Source organism: Danio rerio, chromosome 24, assembly GCF_052040795.2.
Source record: "Danio rerio strain M-AB ecotype USA chromosome 24, GRCz13ab, whole genome shotgun sequence".
Lineage (NCBI taxonomy): Eukaryota > Metazoa > Chordata > Actinopteri > Cypriniformes > Danionidae > Danio > Danio rerio.
The window spans coordinates 43839028-43857886 of NC_141044.1; the positions used below are offsets into that span (position 1 = coordinate 43839028).

The 18859-nt window shown below is 34.1% G+C and overlaps 2 protein-coding genes across 4 annotated transcripts in view; both read left to right on the plus strand.

Moving 5' to 3' along the window:
* Positions 1-13817, plus strand: part of katnip (katanin interacting protein) — a 1410884-nt gene extending 1397067 nt beyond the window's left edge. Inside the window, exon 13 of the transcript XR_015525276.1 lies at positions 13622-13817. The gene's annotated coding sequence lies outside the window, so the exon portion shown is untranslated. The remainder of the gene's footprint in view (positions 1-13621) is intronic.
* scn5lab (sodium channel, voltage gated, type V-like, alpha b) overlaps positions 1-18859 on the plus strand; it is a 251401-nt gene that overhangs the window by 11602 nt on the left and 220940 nt on the right. The gene's annotated exons all lie outside the window — the stretch shown is intronic.

Here is an 18859-nt window from a genome sequence, read left to right on the forward strand (position 1 = left end):
ATAATAATAATAATAATAATAATAATAATAATAATAATAATAATAATTATAATAATAATAATTATTATTATTATTATTATTATTATTGGCGAATATTGTTATTTTTTTATTATTATTATTATATATTTAACAATAATATTATTGGTGACTATTGTTATTTTATTTTATATTTTTAAGAATAATAAAAATTATTGGTGAATATTTTTATATTATTATATTTACAGTATTATAATATTATTTTATTTTATTTATATGCCTTACACAGTAAATATTTATGATCAGTAAGTCATGAAAACATGCTAAATATGTGTTGAATATAATTTAATAAACAAAGTTAATCATGTTTCTATTTTCAGTTTTTAATTTAAGTAAAAATGACTCATAAGGTTAATTTGATTCTACTTTAAAAAAATTTAAACTGTAAATATAAATGTAATTTTAAATCCAAGGCATTAATAAAATGTCCTTACTTTTTCTTAAATACATCAATGGATGTTATTTATTATTATTATTATTATTATTATTATTATTATTATTATTATTATTATTATTATTCGTTTATTTTTCTTCAGATTAGTCTTTATTTCAGAGGTCACCACAGTGCAATGAACTGCCAACTATTCCAGCATATGATTTTATGCAACAGATGTCCTTCCAGCCGCAACTCAGCACTGGAAAACACCCATACACACTCATTCACACTCATACAAAATGGCCAATTTAGTTTATCATTTTCCCTATAGCGCATGTGTTTGGACTGTGGGGGAAACTGAAGCACCCGGAGGAAACCCACACTAACACGGGGAGACGTTATTATCATTAGTTATTTATTATTATTTCACTCATGCGCTTTTCATGACATTATCTAGAGAGAATCTAGATTAATAAATTTCTACGGTTAATTTAAAACACAGTTCATCTTTAATTTCTCCATGCATGCTATAATGTCTTATTATCTGCTGATGGATATATGAAATATGAGGCAGACGTCTGTGTAAAATCTCCTCGAGACAATTCAAACACACAGCTGCTGCTTTAAACTGTCCTTGAACCCTCATCTGTCCAGCGTTTCACCGCGCTGAACTCCAGCAAAAGAGGTTAACGCTAGTCTCCGGCATTAAAGATTTGTATCTGTGCTCCTATCAATCACCTTTATAAGGCTGCGAAGGTTACTCTGCAATTTGGGGAATCTCCATTGCTGGGGTGAATCTAGGCTCCGTCCCGCTCTAATGCTATCTTTGGAGGAAAAAACGCTGCGAGCCATTAGTGTAATGCACAGACTGCGTAATGCACATCATCCGTGTAACTTAACCCATGTATGATTCATGTTTCATATTGACTGCATGTGTGTGTGTGTGTGTGTGTGTGTGTGCAGAGGGCGACGGGACGCATGTAGATTCCAGACATTTCATCATGAAAATCTGAAGCTATAATGACTATTTGTGGCAGCTGTAATGTTATAAATGACCCAGTGTGGGTCAGAATCTGTCAGGACGATAGAGGATTTCTTTCTATACGGCATTATTTTGGAGACAATTCTCATTACTGTAATGCAGGATTCTCATTAAAAACCTCATTCCCTTATATTAAAATAATGGAAGATCGCTTAAATTCTGACAGTATTCATTTCAAGTTAGTTTATTAATCTGTTGTGGAAATATTTTGTTTTATGGGCTTGTTTGTGTACTATAGCTGATAATCTTTATGAAGCATTACTAAAAATAATGGCCATTAAAGAAAAGTACAACATTAAAGTATCCAGACACATTATTGTAATAAAGATTTTGGGGGAAATGTGCTTCATTTGTAATGCAAAACAGCTGCTAATAATATGACATGGCTATATTGTTGCATTAATATAATATATAAACACACACACACACACACACACACATTATACAGTATATACTGTGATCTATAGATATATAAACTGTGCTTAAATGAACTGTGCTTAAATAATAATAATAATAATAATAATAATAATAATAATAATAATAATAATAATGATAATAATGATAATAATGATAATAATAATAATGATGATAATAATAATAATAATAATAATAATAATAATAAAAATGATAATAATAATAATAATAATAATAATAATAATAATAACAATAGGTGGCATGGTGGCTTAGTGGTTAGCACTGTGGCATCACAGCAAGAAGGTCACTAGTTTGAGTCCCAGATCAGTCAGTTGGCGTTTCTGTGTGGAGTTTGCATGGTCTGCTCGTGTTGGCGTGGGTTTCCTCTGGGTTCCCTCTGGATATGGCTTTGATTTCCCCCACAGTCCAAACACATACGCTATAGGGGAATTGATTAACTAAATTGGTCGTAGTGTAGAGTGTGTGTGTGTAAATGAGAGTGTATGTGTGCTTCCCAGTACTGGGGGTAAAACATATGCTGGAATAGTTGATGGTAGGGTTTAACTCAAGTTAGTAGGTGAAACATCACGATGGACGATGGCATCGTCATCATAGGTGGCGGTTCATGAATAATTAATTAATTCATAACGAATTAATTATTTGTAGCCTACCGTTTGAACTCCCTGACCCTCATGGTCATTGTTTTATCTATAACCAAATCATAAATAAAGATAAGTTACACACACATGACCACCTGTCAATCACTTTTTCCTCAAGACTCTGGCATGAATAGGCAGAGTGATCCACCGCGGTGACTGAAGCTCTGCACAAGACTTTTGGCCAGCGGAGAAATTAAAATGGTCTTGCCAAACTGAGTCTGGTTCTCACAAGGTTTTTTTTCTTCACTCCCATCAGGTGAAGTTTTTTTTTCCCTCTCCGCTGTCGCCACTGGCTCGCATGGTTCAGGATTGGTAGAGCTACGCATAGATGAATTGGCTCTTCAGTGTTTGAACTCTCAGTAATGATTAAATCACACTGAACTGAGCTAAACTGAACTGAACTTAAACACTAAAAACTGAACTACACTGTTCCAGTTACTATGACCATTTATGTGAAGCTGCTTTGACACAATCTACATTGTAAAAGCGCTGTACAAATAAAGTTGAATTGAATTGAATCTGTGTCGTTATAATGGCGTCTATAAACTTGGTTGGTAAATAGGTGCACAACCAACAGCAACCAACCAACAGTATCTGAGGTTTACACTAACATGACTAAGTACAAGTGTCAAAGCAAAAGACTGAAGCAGTGTACTGATGCTGTGACACGCTACCTGATAGATTCAAAAGACAAACGAGTCACCAGAGGGAAATGAGATTAATTAAATATCACCTTTAACAACTATAGTGAGACGCCATCCAGCGGGACATCCTTGATAAACTGTCCGACGTGCACTGCTCTCTGGGGTTTTGTGCTCAGAGCACCCTATACTGACTGCTACAGCTCAAGACGTGCTCATACACTGCAGTGCATGATAGAGTTTGTGTGTGTGTGTGTGTTTATGTTGTCAAGTGATGTGCGATTTCAGCGGTATAGTGTTGAAGGAAATGCTTGGTGAAACCTCAGTGTGGACGTGGATCATTTTCGCTCTAAATGCCATTTTAAAACTAAGACGTATTAGTGTAAACGGGGCCTGAGTGTGTGTTATTTGCCAGTAGGTTGCTGGTGCGACGGGGGCAGGGTGGAGAATTGCGATGCTGGCTAAGCATCATGAAGTCTATCGGCTATTGGCGATGGATGATGGCATCGTCTATTGACCCAACCCTAGTTGGTGGTTCATTCCTCTGTGGCGACTGTGCTTAATTTAATGCAAATGATTTTTAAATATGACATTATTTACATTACATTTTCATTGCTATCATGCAAGAATATAATTTAAAGAATCCCATGATTTTCACTATTATGTGATGTGCATCACAAAAAAATTGTGGTCGTAATTTCAAAATGATTGCAGACATATGTTAAATATAATGAAATATAATGTAAAAAAAATAATATATATATATATATATATATATATATATATATATATATATATATAGTATACAATAATAGATAAATAAACAAATTAATGAATTAATAATAATGATTATATTTGTTCTTAGTTGTGATAAAAATAGGATGGCACGTTTGTGGATGAGTGGGTGTTTCTTGGTACTGGGTTGCGGTTGCAGCTGTGTAAAACATATGCTATAATAGTTGGCGGTTCATTCCGCTGTGGCAACTTCTGATTGGTCAGAGACTAAGCCGAAGGAAAATGAATGAATGAATGATGAATGTGAAAAAAAATCTTAATAGACACTAAATAAACATTTCCATCATCATTCATAATGCAAGATGTAATAATGTTTTGTGTTGTGCATGTGCAGGATTCATTTTTAAAGCTTTTGCACTCTGGCAACTCCTCTTAAAAGCATCAGGTGGTCAAACATGCATTGCTGAAAAAACATTTGTAAATGTCTGCATCATCATCCTCATCATCAGACACAAAGGTTACATGCACTCACAATGGAGCATTCTAGGAATCTGTGAAGAGCATCCACTGTGTGCTCAGATCTCCATACACTAAAAACAATTGCACTTTCAACAAACTTTAAAAAATCTCTGTCATTTGTTACAGCTATTATGTTTAGGTTTTCTCAAGTATAATTCAACTTTGGTCAAACTATATGGTTTTATTTAAATTTAAATAAAAACTAATTATTGTGGTCAATAAAACAAGGGCATGCAAACAAAATAAAAAATATAAACATTAGGGGTGTCAAAATTCATCGTTTTTTCGATCGTTTGTCACAGGGGCACTTAAGATCATTTTGGAAAGACACTTTCTATCCAAGGCTAAAAAGAGCATGTGCACTGCACAGGTTGAGCCCTATGTGTGCACGTGCCTGATCCACATTAAAGATCTGCAATTCTCTTCACTACTGTGTGTCTAACCTCAGAAGCAGCCTTGCACACACATTGTATTTAGGGCTGCTGTATTTGAATTTGAAAAAGGTCAAATGACTGGCAGCTACAGCCTGCCAAACAAAAACCATAAAATTACGGTAAAATTTCTTTGTTGAAATAAAGTGCAAAAAATAATAAATCTACAGATTTTTTCACTGTAAATAATACGACAATTTTATTGCATAAAATATATTTTAAAAAAAAATAATTATATAGTACAAAAAATAACAGTCAAGCTGTTAATTTACAGATATTGTTTGTTATTTTTACGAACTTTTGAATATAATTTAAAATAACAGAAAAAATATTGTATAAATAATACTGTAATATCCCTGTATAAAAAATAAAAATGTCAGTAATTTGTCTTAATGATAAAGTACCTAAAATGAAAGTCAAACTGTTAATTTAGAGAGATTGTTTGTCATTTTACTAAGTTTTGAATATAATGTGAAATGACAAAAAAAAAAATACTGTAAAAAATGTAGAGATATTTTCTGTAAAATTAGTTTTTTTTACAGTGTAGATGGATCAACAGTTTTATTCATGTCATCTCGTGCTACAGTTTCTCATCACATCATAACTAATCAAATGCTCTATATAGTCTGACATGCCCCGCCTCCTTCAAGACGCTTCTCATTAGTTTTTAATTTGATGCCGCTCACTGGCAGAGGGTTGATAAAACAAGATACTATTGGCCGTTTTTTACACAAGGGGGAGGAGCTACAATATGTCCCGCCCTCTCATAATGTTTCACTTAAGATTAACGTGTAATAATCGAATAAAATTGCACATTTCAAAGCACTTAACACAACGTCACAACCTTTAAGTAAAATCAGCTTGCCATTATTAGGGCAATCGCTTTTTACAGTATATAGTTTTTTTCAGTGTAGATTGGTTTGGGATGCTCTTTTGTCTGGAGCTATTATTGGCAAACAGTTGAGATGCATTCAGAATTACACATGCATTGATTCTGGCGAGCGTCGGGTGCTATGTTGGCCAAAGCTCAAAGGAAAACACAACCATCACACTTTGAGTTCTGTTACCATCCATAGCATGTTCCTGCTTTCTGTTTTTAAACAAAGCTGGAGGGCTTTAGGCTGGCAGACACAGTCCTGAAAATGGACACAAATAGTGCAGTGATGTATGCACGCATGTTTCTGTGTGTCTGTGTGTGATTTGTAATGCCATATATTACATAATTCAGTCCTATACGGTTGAAGTCAAATATTTCCCAAATGATGTTGAACAGATTCAGGAGTTTTTCACAGTATTTCCTATAATATTTTTTCTTCTGAAGAAAGTCTTATTTGTTTTATTTCAGCTAGAATAAAAGCAGTTCTTTATTGTTTTAAAGCCATTTTAAGGTTAATAATATAAGCCCCCTTAAGCAATATTAGTTTTATTTGCTTACAGAACAAACCATTGTTATACAATCACTTGCCTAATTACCCTAACTTTACCCTAATTACACTAGTGAAGCTTTTACATGAATACTAGTGTCTTCTAGTCTAATATTATGTGCTGTCATCATATTTTAATGCACGCTCCCACATTATCATTATTAATCTTATTATTTATTTGATTATTTATTCATTCATTTTCTTTTCGGTTTAGTCCCTTTATTAATCCGGGGTCGCCACAGCGGAATGAACCGCCAACTTATCCAGCATATATTTTTACACAGCGGATGCCCTTCCAGTTGCAACCCATGTCTGGGAAATCATTTGACTATTTTTTTACATTAATAACATATGATAATTAATATCACACAAAACTACACAAGAATATAAACATTTAATTACATTTTATGAAATTGTCATCATTCTTTTTATTATTTTGACAATTATTTATACACAAATTTAAATATTGCATTATATATTAGATTAATATACAAAAATGTATGCATATAAACATTTAATACACATTTCCATACATTATTTTTATGAATAATTTGATTATTCTCTCTATATTTATACAAATATTACATACAACTATTATTATTACACAAATATTATTACATTAATAAACAAAAATATAAAAATTTAATTCACATTTTACTAAATTATCATCATTCTTATTAATAATTTGACTACGATTTATACATGAATATAAATATTGCATTACATATTACATTAATATTAAATAAAGATGAATATAAACATTTAATAACCATGTGCATTATTTGCATTATTAATTGTATTATTATTTATGCATTAAAATTAATATAAAAACTATTAATATTACACAAATAATATAACATTAATAAACAAAAGCAAAAAAAGTGATTCACATTTTACCATCATGTCATTCTATTATTCTTATTATTAATTTGACTTTTATACATGAATAAAATGTATACATGAATACAAATATTGCATTATGTATTACACTAATATCCAGAAAAAAAGATGCATATAAACATTTAATACACATTTCCATGCGCATTATTCTTATTATTCCTTTTATTTCTTATTTCTTTTTATTGCACAAATTATTGTTATAATTATGTTTTTAAGTATTATTAGTATTAGTATTAATAATTGTATTATTATTATGTTTTTAAATTATTATTATTATTATTATTATTATTATTAAAAATGTTTTATTATTGATTCTAATTTATTGTACTTTATTTATTTATTGTACCTTTATTACTTATTTAAATGCATTATATTTAAATTTAATATTAATATATAATATTTCTGTTTACTAGGATTTCTGTTAAGCTGTTTTGACACAATCTACATTGTAAAAGCGCTATAGAAATGAATATGATTTGAACTGAATTGAATATTAATATTAATAATAATAATAATAATAATAGTAATAATAATAATAATAATAATTATTATTATTATTATTTATTTAAATGTATTGTACCTAATGAAGGTGCAGGTGGACATGAGAAATAATCAATTATGTGGAGTCTGTTTGCACACAGTTCATGAAGTCATTAAAAACCACAGCAGTTATTCACTGTTCTCAAAGCCCTGATCACACTATTGTTTGCTTATTGTTCTTTTTCAAACATGATCTACTGTAAACAAACCAGATCGACAGGTGGAGAGACAGACAAAATAAAAAAGGAGCTCAGATTTACCCAGCAAATGAGAATACTTCCTTATTCAGTGTAAGCAGAAAATGACACGATGTTGAAGGCAAAGCTCAAATAAGATTAATCTAAGTGGGTCGCGGCGGTCCAATGCTCTGCTTGTGCTAAAGCCGGCCTCAGAAAAAGAGAAAATCAATGCAAACTTTATTAAACTGATCAAGATTGGGTCATTTCAGGATGAAGCTTGGAAAAGTGGGATTAATTGTCAGGATGTTTGTTTTATTCTGACCTCCTTACTTTGGTAACACGGTAAGAATATTCATGTTGATTATGATTAAGTGGGATAAAAGAGATAGTTCACTCTGAAAATTTACATTTATTCACTATTTACTCACCCTGAAGGGGTTATAAAGCTTTATGAGTTGCTTTTTACTGTTGAACACAAAAAAAGATGTTTTGAAGAATGTTTGCAAGTCTTAGCATTGAAAGTCAGGGTATTTATACTTCATAGAGCACTCCAAAACTGACTATTACTGCTTGTTCAAACTACTTATTTAAAATGAGTTGAAACAACACAATAGGTTAGGGGTTTTAGGACAACTTAATTGTTTTATGTTCAAGCCACTTCATTTTTAAAAAATTAATTAAGAAAATAAACGTATTGATTTGTGTTGGGATAACATGAAGGAATTGCATTTTTTCACAGTGAATATCAGGGATTTGTTTGTTATTTTGTTGTATTTTTATAGTTAGTTTATTTTTTACTGCCGTTTTATTTCTCCCCCAATTGTCAACAGGCAAACAAAAGCTGTTAAAATACTTTCTGTGTGTGTTTTTTGTCTGCTCAGAGGAAAATTAAATGTTTGCAGCTGGGAACGCAACAATTATAGATTTTGGTTGCCCAATTATAGTTGGTTATCATAATTATTATGCATTAATTTATTTTAAAACACTGCTAGTTTAGTAACTCGCATGAAAACTCCTTAAATTTAAAGTGATGTTTAATGCTGCTCAGTAACTAATAAATACAGCACAAAATGATTTTAAAAACAAACAATAGTGCATTTTTTTAAATGACAGTACAATGAATGAATAAATGAATGAATGAAAGCATACATAAATAAATAAATAAATGCATAAATAAATAAATGCATGAATAAATAAATAAATAAATAAATAAATAAATAAATAAATAAATAAACGAATAAATAAATAAACGAATAAATAAATAAACGAATTAATAAATAAATAAATAATTAAATAAATAAACAAATAAATAAATTAATAAACGAATAAATAAATAAATAAATAAACGAATAAATAAATAAACAAATAAATAAATAAACGAATAAATAAATAAACAAACAAATAATTGAATAAATAATTAAATAAATAAACAAATAAATAAATTAAGAAACAAACAAACAAATAAATAAATAAATAAATAAATAAATAAATAAATAAATAAATAAATAAATAAATAAATAAATAAATAAACGAATAAATAAACGAATAAATAAACAAATAAATAAATAAATAAATTCTTGTTTTTTTTATTTGTTTTGCTGTGAAAAGAATTCACACATCTTTTCATGACGTTGTTTGACCTCAGGAGCAACTGATGTATTTAAGTTATAAAAGAGAGCACTGAGAGAAACAGATTAAGTGTTTACCTTTTACCCATATTATGCCTACCTCATCATGTTTGATACATGAATGGATGACCAAAATACAACTCTTAAACTCTCTTCATGGCCGCACTGCGCTCAGTGGTTAGCACTGTTTCCTCACAGCAAGAAGGTCACTGGTTCAAGCACTGGCTAGTTCAGTTGGCATTTCTGTGTGGAGTTTGCATCTTCTCCCCGTGTTGCTGTGGGTTTCCTCCAGGTGCTCCGGTTTCCCCCACAGTCCAAACACATGCGCTATAGGGGAATTGATGAGTTGTGTATGGGTGTTTCCTACTGGGTTGGAGCTGGAAGGGCATCCACTGTGTAAAACATATGCTGGAATAGTTGGTGGTTCATTCCGCTGTGGTGAACCCTGATGAATAAGGGGACTAAGCCGAAGGAAAATTTATGAATAAATGAATGTTCACACAGTATATGTTCATATAAGGCCATATAATACATTAGACATATTTATGCGTCTGTGTGTGTGTGTGTAATTTGTATATATTTCTATATGGGAAACATTGAATTGGTCCTTATGGCTGCACGATATTGGAAAAATGTTTTGTTTGTCTGAAATATATATTGCAATATGAATATATTTTCATCAAATTGACTTTAGGCCCACACGGAATCTGCGTGCGCAGAATTCCGCAGATTTTCCGCTGATTTTCCACAGAATTTCGCAGATTTTCCGCAGAATTCCGCAGATTTCTTCAGTTTTTTAGCCCATTATAAATTCTGTTTATTTACTTGAGTAAATCTGAATTTATTTAGTTTTTATTCAGTAATTTATTACTTTTTATTTAATATATTAAAGTGTAAGTTATGATACTCCGCTGGATACTCCCAAAATAATTCAGCAGAAATCAGCAGATTTTTACCAAAATTCTCCGCAGAAATAGCAAAAAAAGTCCGCAGATTCCATCTGGCCCTACTTACAACTAATTACAAGCATAGATTAATACAACAGACCAAATAAAATCTAAAGAATCGAACAGTATTCAGGTACAGAAATTCATTAATCAAATGTAAAATAACACTGTATACTCTTCATTCATTCATTCATTCATTCATTCATTCATTCATTCATTTTCCTTTGGCTTAGTCTCTGCTTTATCAGAGGTCGCCACAGCGGAATGAACCGCCAACTATTCCAGCAAATGTTTTACACAGCGGATGCCCTTTCAGCTCCAACCCAGTACTGTGAAACACCCATACACACTCATTCACACACTCGCATTCATACACATCCAATTCCCCTATGTGTTTGGACTGTGGGGGAAACCGGAGCACCCAGAGGAAACCCATGCCACCAACTGACCCAGCCGGGACTCAAACCAGCGACCTTCTTGCTGTGAGGCCAAGACCCTAGTCTTCACTGAATAAAATAAATAATGAAATATTAAAAATAATTATAAGTAAAATGTATTCTGGTTAATTATATTCCCAGCTCAACATTGCAGATCCTGCGACGTGACTACTGCAGATTCGTGCATTGTGATTTCGATGCTGATACAATATATATTGTGCAGCTCTAGTCTATCTTTTACCCAAATATGATTAAAAAACAGCTTTTATGAATGTTGTGTATTGCAACCGGTTCATTGAGCCTCAGTAATTTATACATTGTCTCAGTTTTATGGTTTGTCAATGCTGTGGACAAGGTTTGTTCAGATGTGACGTGAGGACAGACTGATTAAACGCTCCCCGCAAACTGAAACAAGGTCACTGTAAATCAATGAGGCCGCCTTAAGTGACCAGAGCTTTATTATCAACAATTTATTAGAGAATTATTTAATCCCGACAGGACGGTGAAGTGGCTTCAATCTAGACGAGCGCTTTATTCCTCTGAGACTGGTGTTGTTAATTAACCCGCTGAGTTACCGCGGTCATAAAGTCATCATTGTTTCTGCTTTGATGGATCATACGTGGTTAAAATGAAGCTGAGATTAGAATTAGACGAATGGATGAACCACAACAGGACAATCAAATTACTTCATCTCAACTGTCTGCGAGACAAGGGTGTTGGCATTACTTCACGAGTGTGCACTAATCAGCCACTACACTGTAAAACCTGATAAGTTAAGGCAAACTGTTTAAGGACAACGATTGTGAGCTTTGAAGCCAACAGGTTTAAGTACTGTAAACTCATATACATTCACTGGCCACTTTATTAGGTACACCTGCCCAACTGCTCGTTAACACAGATTTCTAAACAGCCAATCACATGGCAGCAGCTCACTGCATTTAGGCATGTAGACATGGTCAAGACGATCTGCTGCAGGTCAAAGTGAGCATCAGAATGGGGAAGAAAGGGGATTTAAGAGACTTTGAACGTAGCATGGTTGTTGCTGCCAGACGGGCTGCTTTGAGTATTTAAGAAACTGCTGATGTACTGGGATTTTCACGCACAACCATCTCTAGGGTTTACAGAGAATGCTCCGACAAAGAGGAAATATCCAGTGAGCGGCAGTTCTGTGGACACAAATGCCTTGTTGATGCCAGAGGTCAGAGGAGAATGGCCAGACTGGCTCCAGCTGATAGAAAGGCAACAGTAACTCAAATAAGCACTCGTTACAACCGAGCTCTGCAGAAGAGCATCTCTGAACACACAACACGTCCAACCTTGAGGCGGATGGGCTACAGCAGCAGAAGAGCACACCGGGTGCCGCTCCTGTCAGCTAAGAACAGGAAACTGAGGCTACAATTCACACAGACTCACCAAAACTGGACAATAGAAGATTGGAGAAACGTTGCTGCTCTGATGAGTCTCCATTTCTGCTGACACATTTGGATAGTCGGGTCAGAATTTGGCCTCAACAACATGAAAGCATGGATCATCCTGCCTTGTATCAGCGGTTCAGGCTGGTGGTGGTGGTGTAATGGTGTGGGGGAGATTTTCTTTGGGTCCATTAGTACCAATTGAGCATCAACGCCACAGCCTACCTGAGTATTGCTGCTGACCATGTCCATCCCTTTATGAGCACAGTGTCTCCATCTTCTGATGGCTATTTCCAGCAGGATAACGCAGCATGTCATAAAGCTCAATCATCTCAGACTGGTTTCTTGAACATGACGATGAGTTCACTGTACTCAAAAGGCCTCCAAAGTCACCAGATCTCAATCCAATAGAGCTTGTTGAATCTCTGCCATGAAGGATTAAGGCAGTTCTGAAGGCAAAAGGGGTACAACCTTGTACTTGTGAGGTGTACCTAATAAAGTGGCCGGTGAGTGTATTTACATTATATGCCAGTTGCTCTTAAAAACCAAGAACAATAATAAAAAAAACTGTTTGTTTTTATGGTTTCAGTTAACTATAATCATCTAAAGATATTTTTTTTGATTCAAAATGTACTCCAATCATTCCCAAATTAATATAAAGTACATTTAAATTACTCTACAACTCTCGCTATTAACAAACCATTAACTTTTAGCTCAATAAACTTCTAATTTGCTGCCTGTTAATAGTTAAGATAGCAGTTGGCTTTAAGTATTACTGATGTAGAATAAGATTGTGTTGAATATCTACTAATGAACAGCCAATATCTTAATAACAGGCAGGGAATAAACCTCTGGTTAGTGAGAATTGATACTGAAACTAAAGTATCACTGAAAACATTTTAAACATCTCATCATGACGTTGCTACTAGTAATGACGCTTGTTTCTCTAAGGACACTGACACTGGCTTACACATGCTCGAATCAGTTTATTTGAGCAAATATCTTCTCTGTCAATTACTGTAATGATGATTTGTTAGGGAGCGCTGCATGTAAGCACACACAGTTTCTGTCTTTTTGCATCTACAGCTGACAGCGCAGAGTGAAAATGAATGCTTCCAATGATTTTTTCCCCAAGTCATTTCCAGACATGATTAAGCATAACGACGGCGCTTCAGGGGCCTCATGTACGAAGACTTGCGTTGAATTCATACTAAAACATTGCGCACGCACAAAGATGTAAATCCCGCGCATATTCTCTTTGTTCATCCGACTTATCGTGAAACTGAGCGCACGTGCACGAGCACAAAACCCCTCCCTGCCTCCTCCCCCGTATGAATATGCTAATGACTCTACTTTGGCAAAACCAAATGAAAAAGCAACGGCAAAAGCAAGCAAGAACAGAAACTTTGAACAGAATGTGAATTGGAGGTGCGCCTATTGAAGGTAGACGGGAGAGAAACGGTGTTATTTGCAAGTTTGTGCTCCGGAATTAATAACAGATGAAAAAAATAGAGTGGGAGAGTTTAGCTGACGTGGGGTCTGGACATCACATTGTGAGTCAATTAAAAAAGAAATAGTCTGATGTAAAGGTGTAAAATTTGGAAACCTTATATACCTGCTAGACATAGTCCCATACAGCTGCCATTGCATGGCTCAAAGATACTTTGTAGTGTGCAATTTAACACAACTGCCTCTAGGAGTCGCCAATGGAAATAAAACAAACACACACAAGAAATGCACGTACGCCAGTCATGAAGTTGGCGTGGACGAACGCACATTTTCACGTTAATTTAATCATTAATAAATCCAAACGTGAGTGTGAAACCTGGCGTATGCAAAGTTTTTGTGCGTAAGCAGCGTTCATACATGAGGCCGCAGGTGTTTTGGCAGTGGATTTGTAATTCAGATTTTTGTATTGTTTTGAACTCCGTGTTGAAAGTAATGAGTACACTGTAAAAAAAGTCTGCAATTTTTTGGTTTATTTCCGGCAGCTGCGGTGCTGGAAAAAAAGTAAAATAACGGACATTAAATTACAGAAATTTACTGTAAAATAACAGACATTAAATTACAGAAATGTACTGTAAAATAACGGACATTAAATTACAGAAATGTACTGTAAAATAACGGACATTAAATTACAGAAATGTACTGTAAAATAACGGACATTAAATTACAGAAATTTACTGTAAAATAACGGACATTAAATTACAAAAATGTACTGTAAAATAACGGACATTAAATTACAGAAATGTACTGTAAAATAACAGACATTAAATTACAGAAATTTACTGTAAATAACAGAAATTAAATTACAAAAATGTACTGTAAAATAACAGACATTAAATTACAGAAATGTACTGTAAAATAACAGACATTAAATTACAAAAATGTACTGTAAAATAACAGACATTAAATTACAGAAATGTACTGTAAAATAACGGACATTAAATGACAAAAATGTACTGTAAAATAATGGACATTAAATTACAGAAATTTACTGTAAATAACAGACATTAAATTACAAAAAATGTACTGTAAAATAACAGACATTAAATTACAGAAATGTACTGTAAAATAACGGACATTAAATTACAAAAATTTACTGTAAAATAACGGACATTAAATTACAGAAATGTACTGTAAAATAACAGACATTAAATTACAGAAATGTACTGTAAAATAACAGACATTAAATGACAAAAATGTACTGTAAAATAATGGACATTAAATTACAGAAATTTACTGTAAATAACAGACATTAAATTACAAAAAATGTACTGTAAAATAACAGACATTAAATTACAAAAATTTACTGTAAAATAACGGACATTAAATTACAGAAATGTACTGTAAAATAACAGTTAATAAATTACAGAAATTTACTGTAAAATAACAGACATTAAATTACAAAAATGTACTGTAAAATAACAGACATTAAATTACAAAAATTTACTGTAAAATAACAGTTATTAAATTACAGAAATGTACTTTAAAATAACAGACATTAAATTACAAAAATGTACTGTAAAATAACGGACATTAAATTACAGAAATGTACTGTAAAATAACAGACATTAAATTACAGAAATGTACTGTAAAATAACGGACATTAAATTACAGAAATTTACTGTAAAATAACGGACATTAAATTACAGAAATGTACTGTAAAATAACGGACATTAAATTACAGAAATTTACTGTAAAATAACGGACATTAAATTACAGAAATGTACTGTAAAATAACGGACATTAAATTACAGAAATTTACTGTAAAATAACGGACATTAAATTACAGAAATGTACTGTAAAATAACGGACATTAAATTACAGAAATTTACTGTAAAATAACAGACATTAAATTACAGAAATGTACTGTAAAATAAAGGACATTAAATTACAGAAATGTACTGTAAAATTACAGAAATGTACTGTAAAATAACAGACATTAAATTACAGAAATTTACTGTAAATAACAGACATTAAATTACAGAAATGTACTGTAAAATAACGGACAATAAATTACAGAAATTTACTGTAAAATAACGGACATTAAATTACAGAAATGTACTGTAAAATAACGGACATTAAATGACAAAAATGTACTTAAATTTAGATTTCTGGTAAATTTCTGTAATTAAACCTCTGTTATTTTACAGTAAATTTCTGCCATTTAACGACCATAATTTTACAGTTTATTTTCTGGTACCCCAATAAACCGTAAAATTCCAGATGTTGTTTTACAATTTGCCTCATTACTTTAACTTACGTGGATTAAGTTCACAGCACTCAAAAAGATTAGTTTTTTTTTTTAACTCAAATGGTGTGTAGCAGTCAGTTTCTTCAAAGGGTTTGAGTTGCCTTAACTTGTTGGGTTTAACATTGCTCAGTTGGTTAGAGTTCTCTTCATTTTTTGGGTTTTACTGTGCTCAAATTGCTTCATTTATTCAAATGGATTAAGTTCACAGTACTCATTAGGTTTAGTTTTTTAACGTAAATGGTTTGCTGCAATCAGTTTCCTTAAAGAATTTGAGTTACTTTAACTTTTTGGGTTTTACAGTGTAGCTATTCAGGTAGTATAACAGTACATATGATGATGATGATGAGTGCGAGTCAACTGTTTGTTCCCTCGCAGCATGCTCTCTCTTTGAGTGTGTGATTCAACCTGACTCATGGTCATTTTTTTTTTACCTCAATGTTTTTTTTACAGCCATTTAAGCAAGGTAAAAAGTAACTTGTGTTACATTTTTTAAAAGTAACTCAAATAATATTACTAATTTCTAAAAGTATTGCGTTATATTACTCGTTACTTTGGAAAAGTATGATTATTACACAGCACGCTTTACTTCTAACGTGTTACCTCCAACATTGGAGGTGCGTACATTGTCTAACACTGTGATCCAGTAGTCATCTTCAAACTCTAAGTCAAGTTTAATACATGTTTTATTTATTTTTCTCCAATTTATTTGTGCTTCTGAACTGCATCTACAGCTGACAGCGCAGAGTGAAAATGGATGCTTCCAATGACTTTTTCCCTAAGTAATTTCCAGACATGATTGAGCATAACTACAGCGCTTCAGGTTTCACCCCTCATCCTCGACATTTTTACAAATACGCACAGAACTCATCCTAAGAGAGCGGAGGACTCACTTGAGTCTGATTTCAGTGGGCGTATTGATTTCAAAGCGTCATTAGCGTGTTGCTAGCATGCTAACAGCGAGAGGATTGCGCGTCTCCCCCGTGATTACAGCGGCCCACTGAACCTGCTGTCAATCAACCCCTCCCGAACCCTCACCTCCAGGGGAACCGCAGTCTGCGTGCATGTGTGCGTGGGGAAGCAATTAGTGATTAATACACTGATTAGCATTGAAAGGCTGGCTGTTAGCGAGACGCAGGGCGATTTCCATGGAGCCGGTGTGGGTGTGTAGCTTGTCATCATCGCTGACAGACGTTTCTCCTGCTACTTGAGCAGCGGCTCAAATCTTCAGGGTCGATCTCGGGTCACTTTAAGCGACTGGGCTTGATTGCAGACTTTTTCTAGAGATTTTAAGTTTTTTTTGTGTGTGTGTATCTGTCAAGTACATAAGTCCTAAGAGGCCATGCATTCAGATATTTATTCTTTGATCGTGTCCTAATCATTTTTCAATCATTCACTTTCTTTTCGGCTTAGTTCCTTTATTAATCTGGGGTCGGAATGAACCGCCAGCTTATCCAGCATATGTTTTACAACTCCACGCTGTGTCTCAAGTCCGCCAACATACATGGCGAGCTAACTGGACAAACTGTTAACAGCAGAAAAGCTGTCCAGATGGAGGAAAGAAGCCAACTAGTAAAGCCTTGTTTAAGCTTCTGCGTCAAGTGACCGGTGTAACCCACGGCGCATGCAACGTGCATTTATACTTCTGCGCGCTGTCTCTGTTGGTCTGCATTAACATTTCTGAAACGCTAGTGGGCAGTGAGGTGTAAATGTTCCTCTGTGTCGAGTTTCTCTGCTGCTGTTGTTTTTTCTGAACGCTTCCTGAATGTACAAGTGACTCAAACTCGCTCATTTTGTGGCAGGAACCGGCGGACGTGCAACAATTTTAACTATGAGGTAAACACAAAACAAAACTTTCCATCCGGAGCTCCTTCACGGGACTCCACACTTGTAAACAATCGCTCCATCGGGCTGGCGCTACCAAGCCGACCAATCACAGAGCTTGCTCTACGCGTCGGTGCGACGTGTAGTTACATTTTTTGAGAGTTACACATCAGCGACAGCCATAGGGTAGGGCTATGCGTCCACGCGTAGGCTGTGCCGTAGCATACGCGTGTTGGATAACTCTGAAACTGACCCTTTTAGGTTTTGATCCTGATTAGAGATGTGAACCTATACTGGTCTCACGGTTCAGTTTGGCTACGATTATCATGCCATCGATTCGGTTCAGTTCGATATATCTGTGCGTCACGGTGCATTGACGATGCTTAGCATATACAGTGTTATAATTTAGGGGGAAGGCCATAACAAGCTGTCTGTATAAACACACAGACACACAGAACCACACGGTCTCTCATTCACACACAAACACAAACATAGACAGCACCAAACAAACAAACAAACACACACACGCACACACACACACTTAAGCCCTCGCTACAGGGAGAGCTTGCGCTGAGAAAAACGAAAAAAAAGAAGCACTTTTCCGACGGTCCCTTACTGAGAGCTCCTGTCAGCGCGAGCTCTCCCGGCTAAACGCATATTGCGAGGGCTTAAACGGAGCAGTGCTCATAATGTCGAGCGAAAAAAAAGAAAGACAGCTGTGAAACATAACCAGCTTTGTCGTTTTGTAGGAAACACACTTTAGATCTTTCTAGGGTAAGAGGTTTTTGAGATAATGCCGTCTATAACTGAATGTGTGTCAGGAAAATCGAAAACAAAACCAACTGAACCGCGCTCATTTCTGGCGCCCCCCTGGATATACAGCGCCCTTAGCATATGCCTATGGTGCCTATGCCACGGGCCGGCCCTGAGTGTTGTAAATACCCGCGCTCACCTCCGTCGC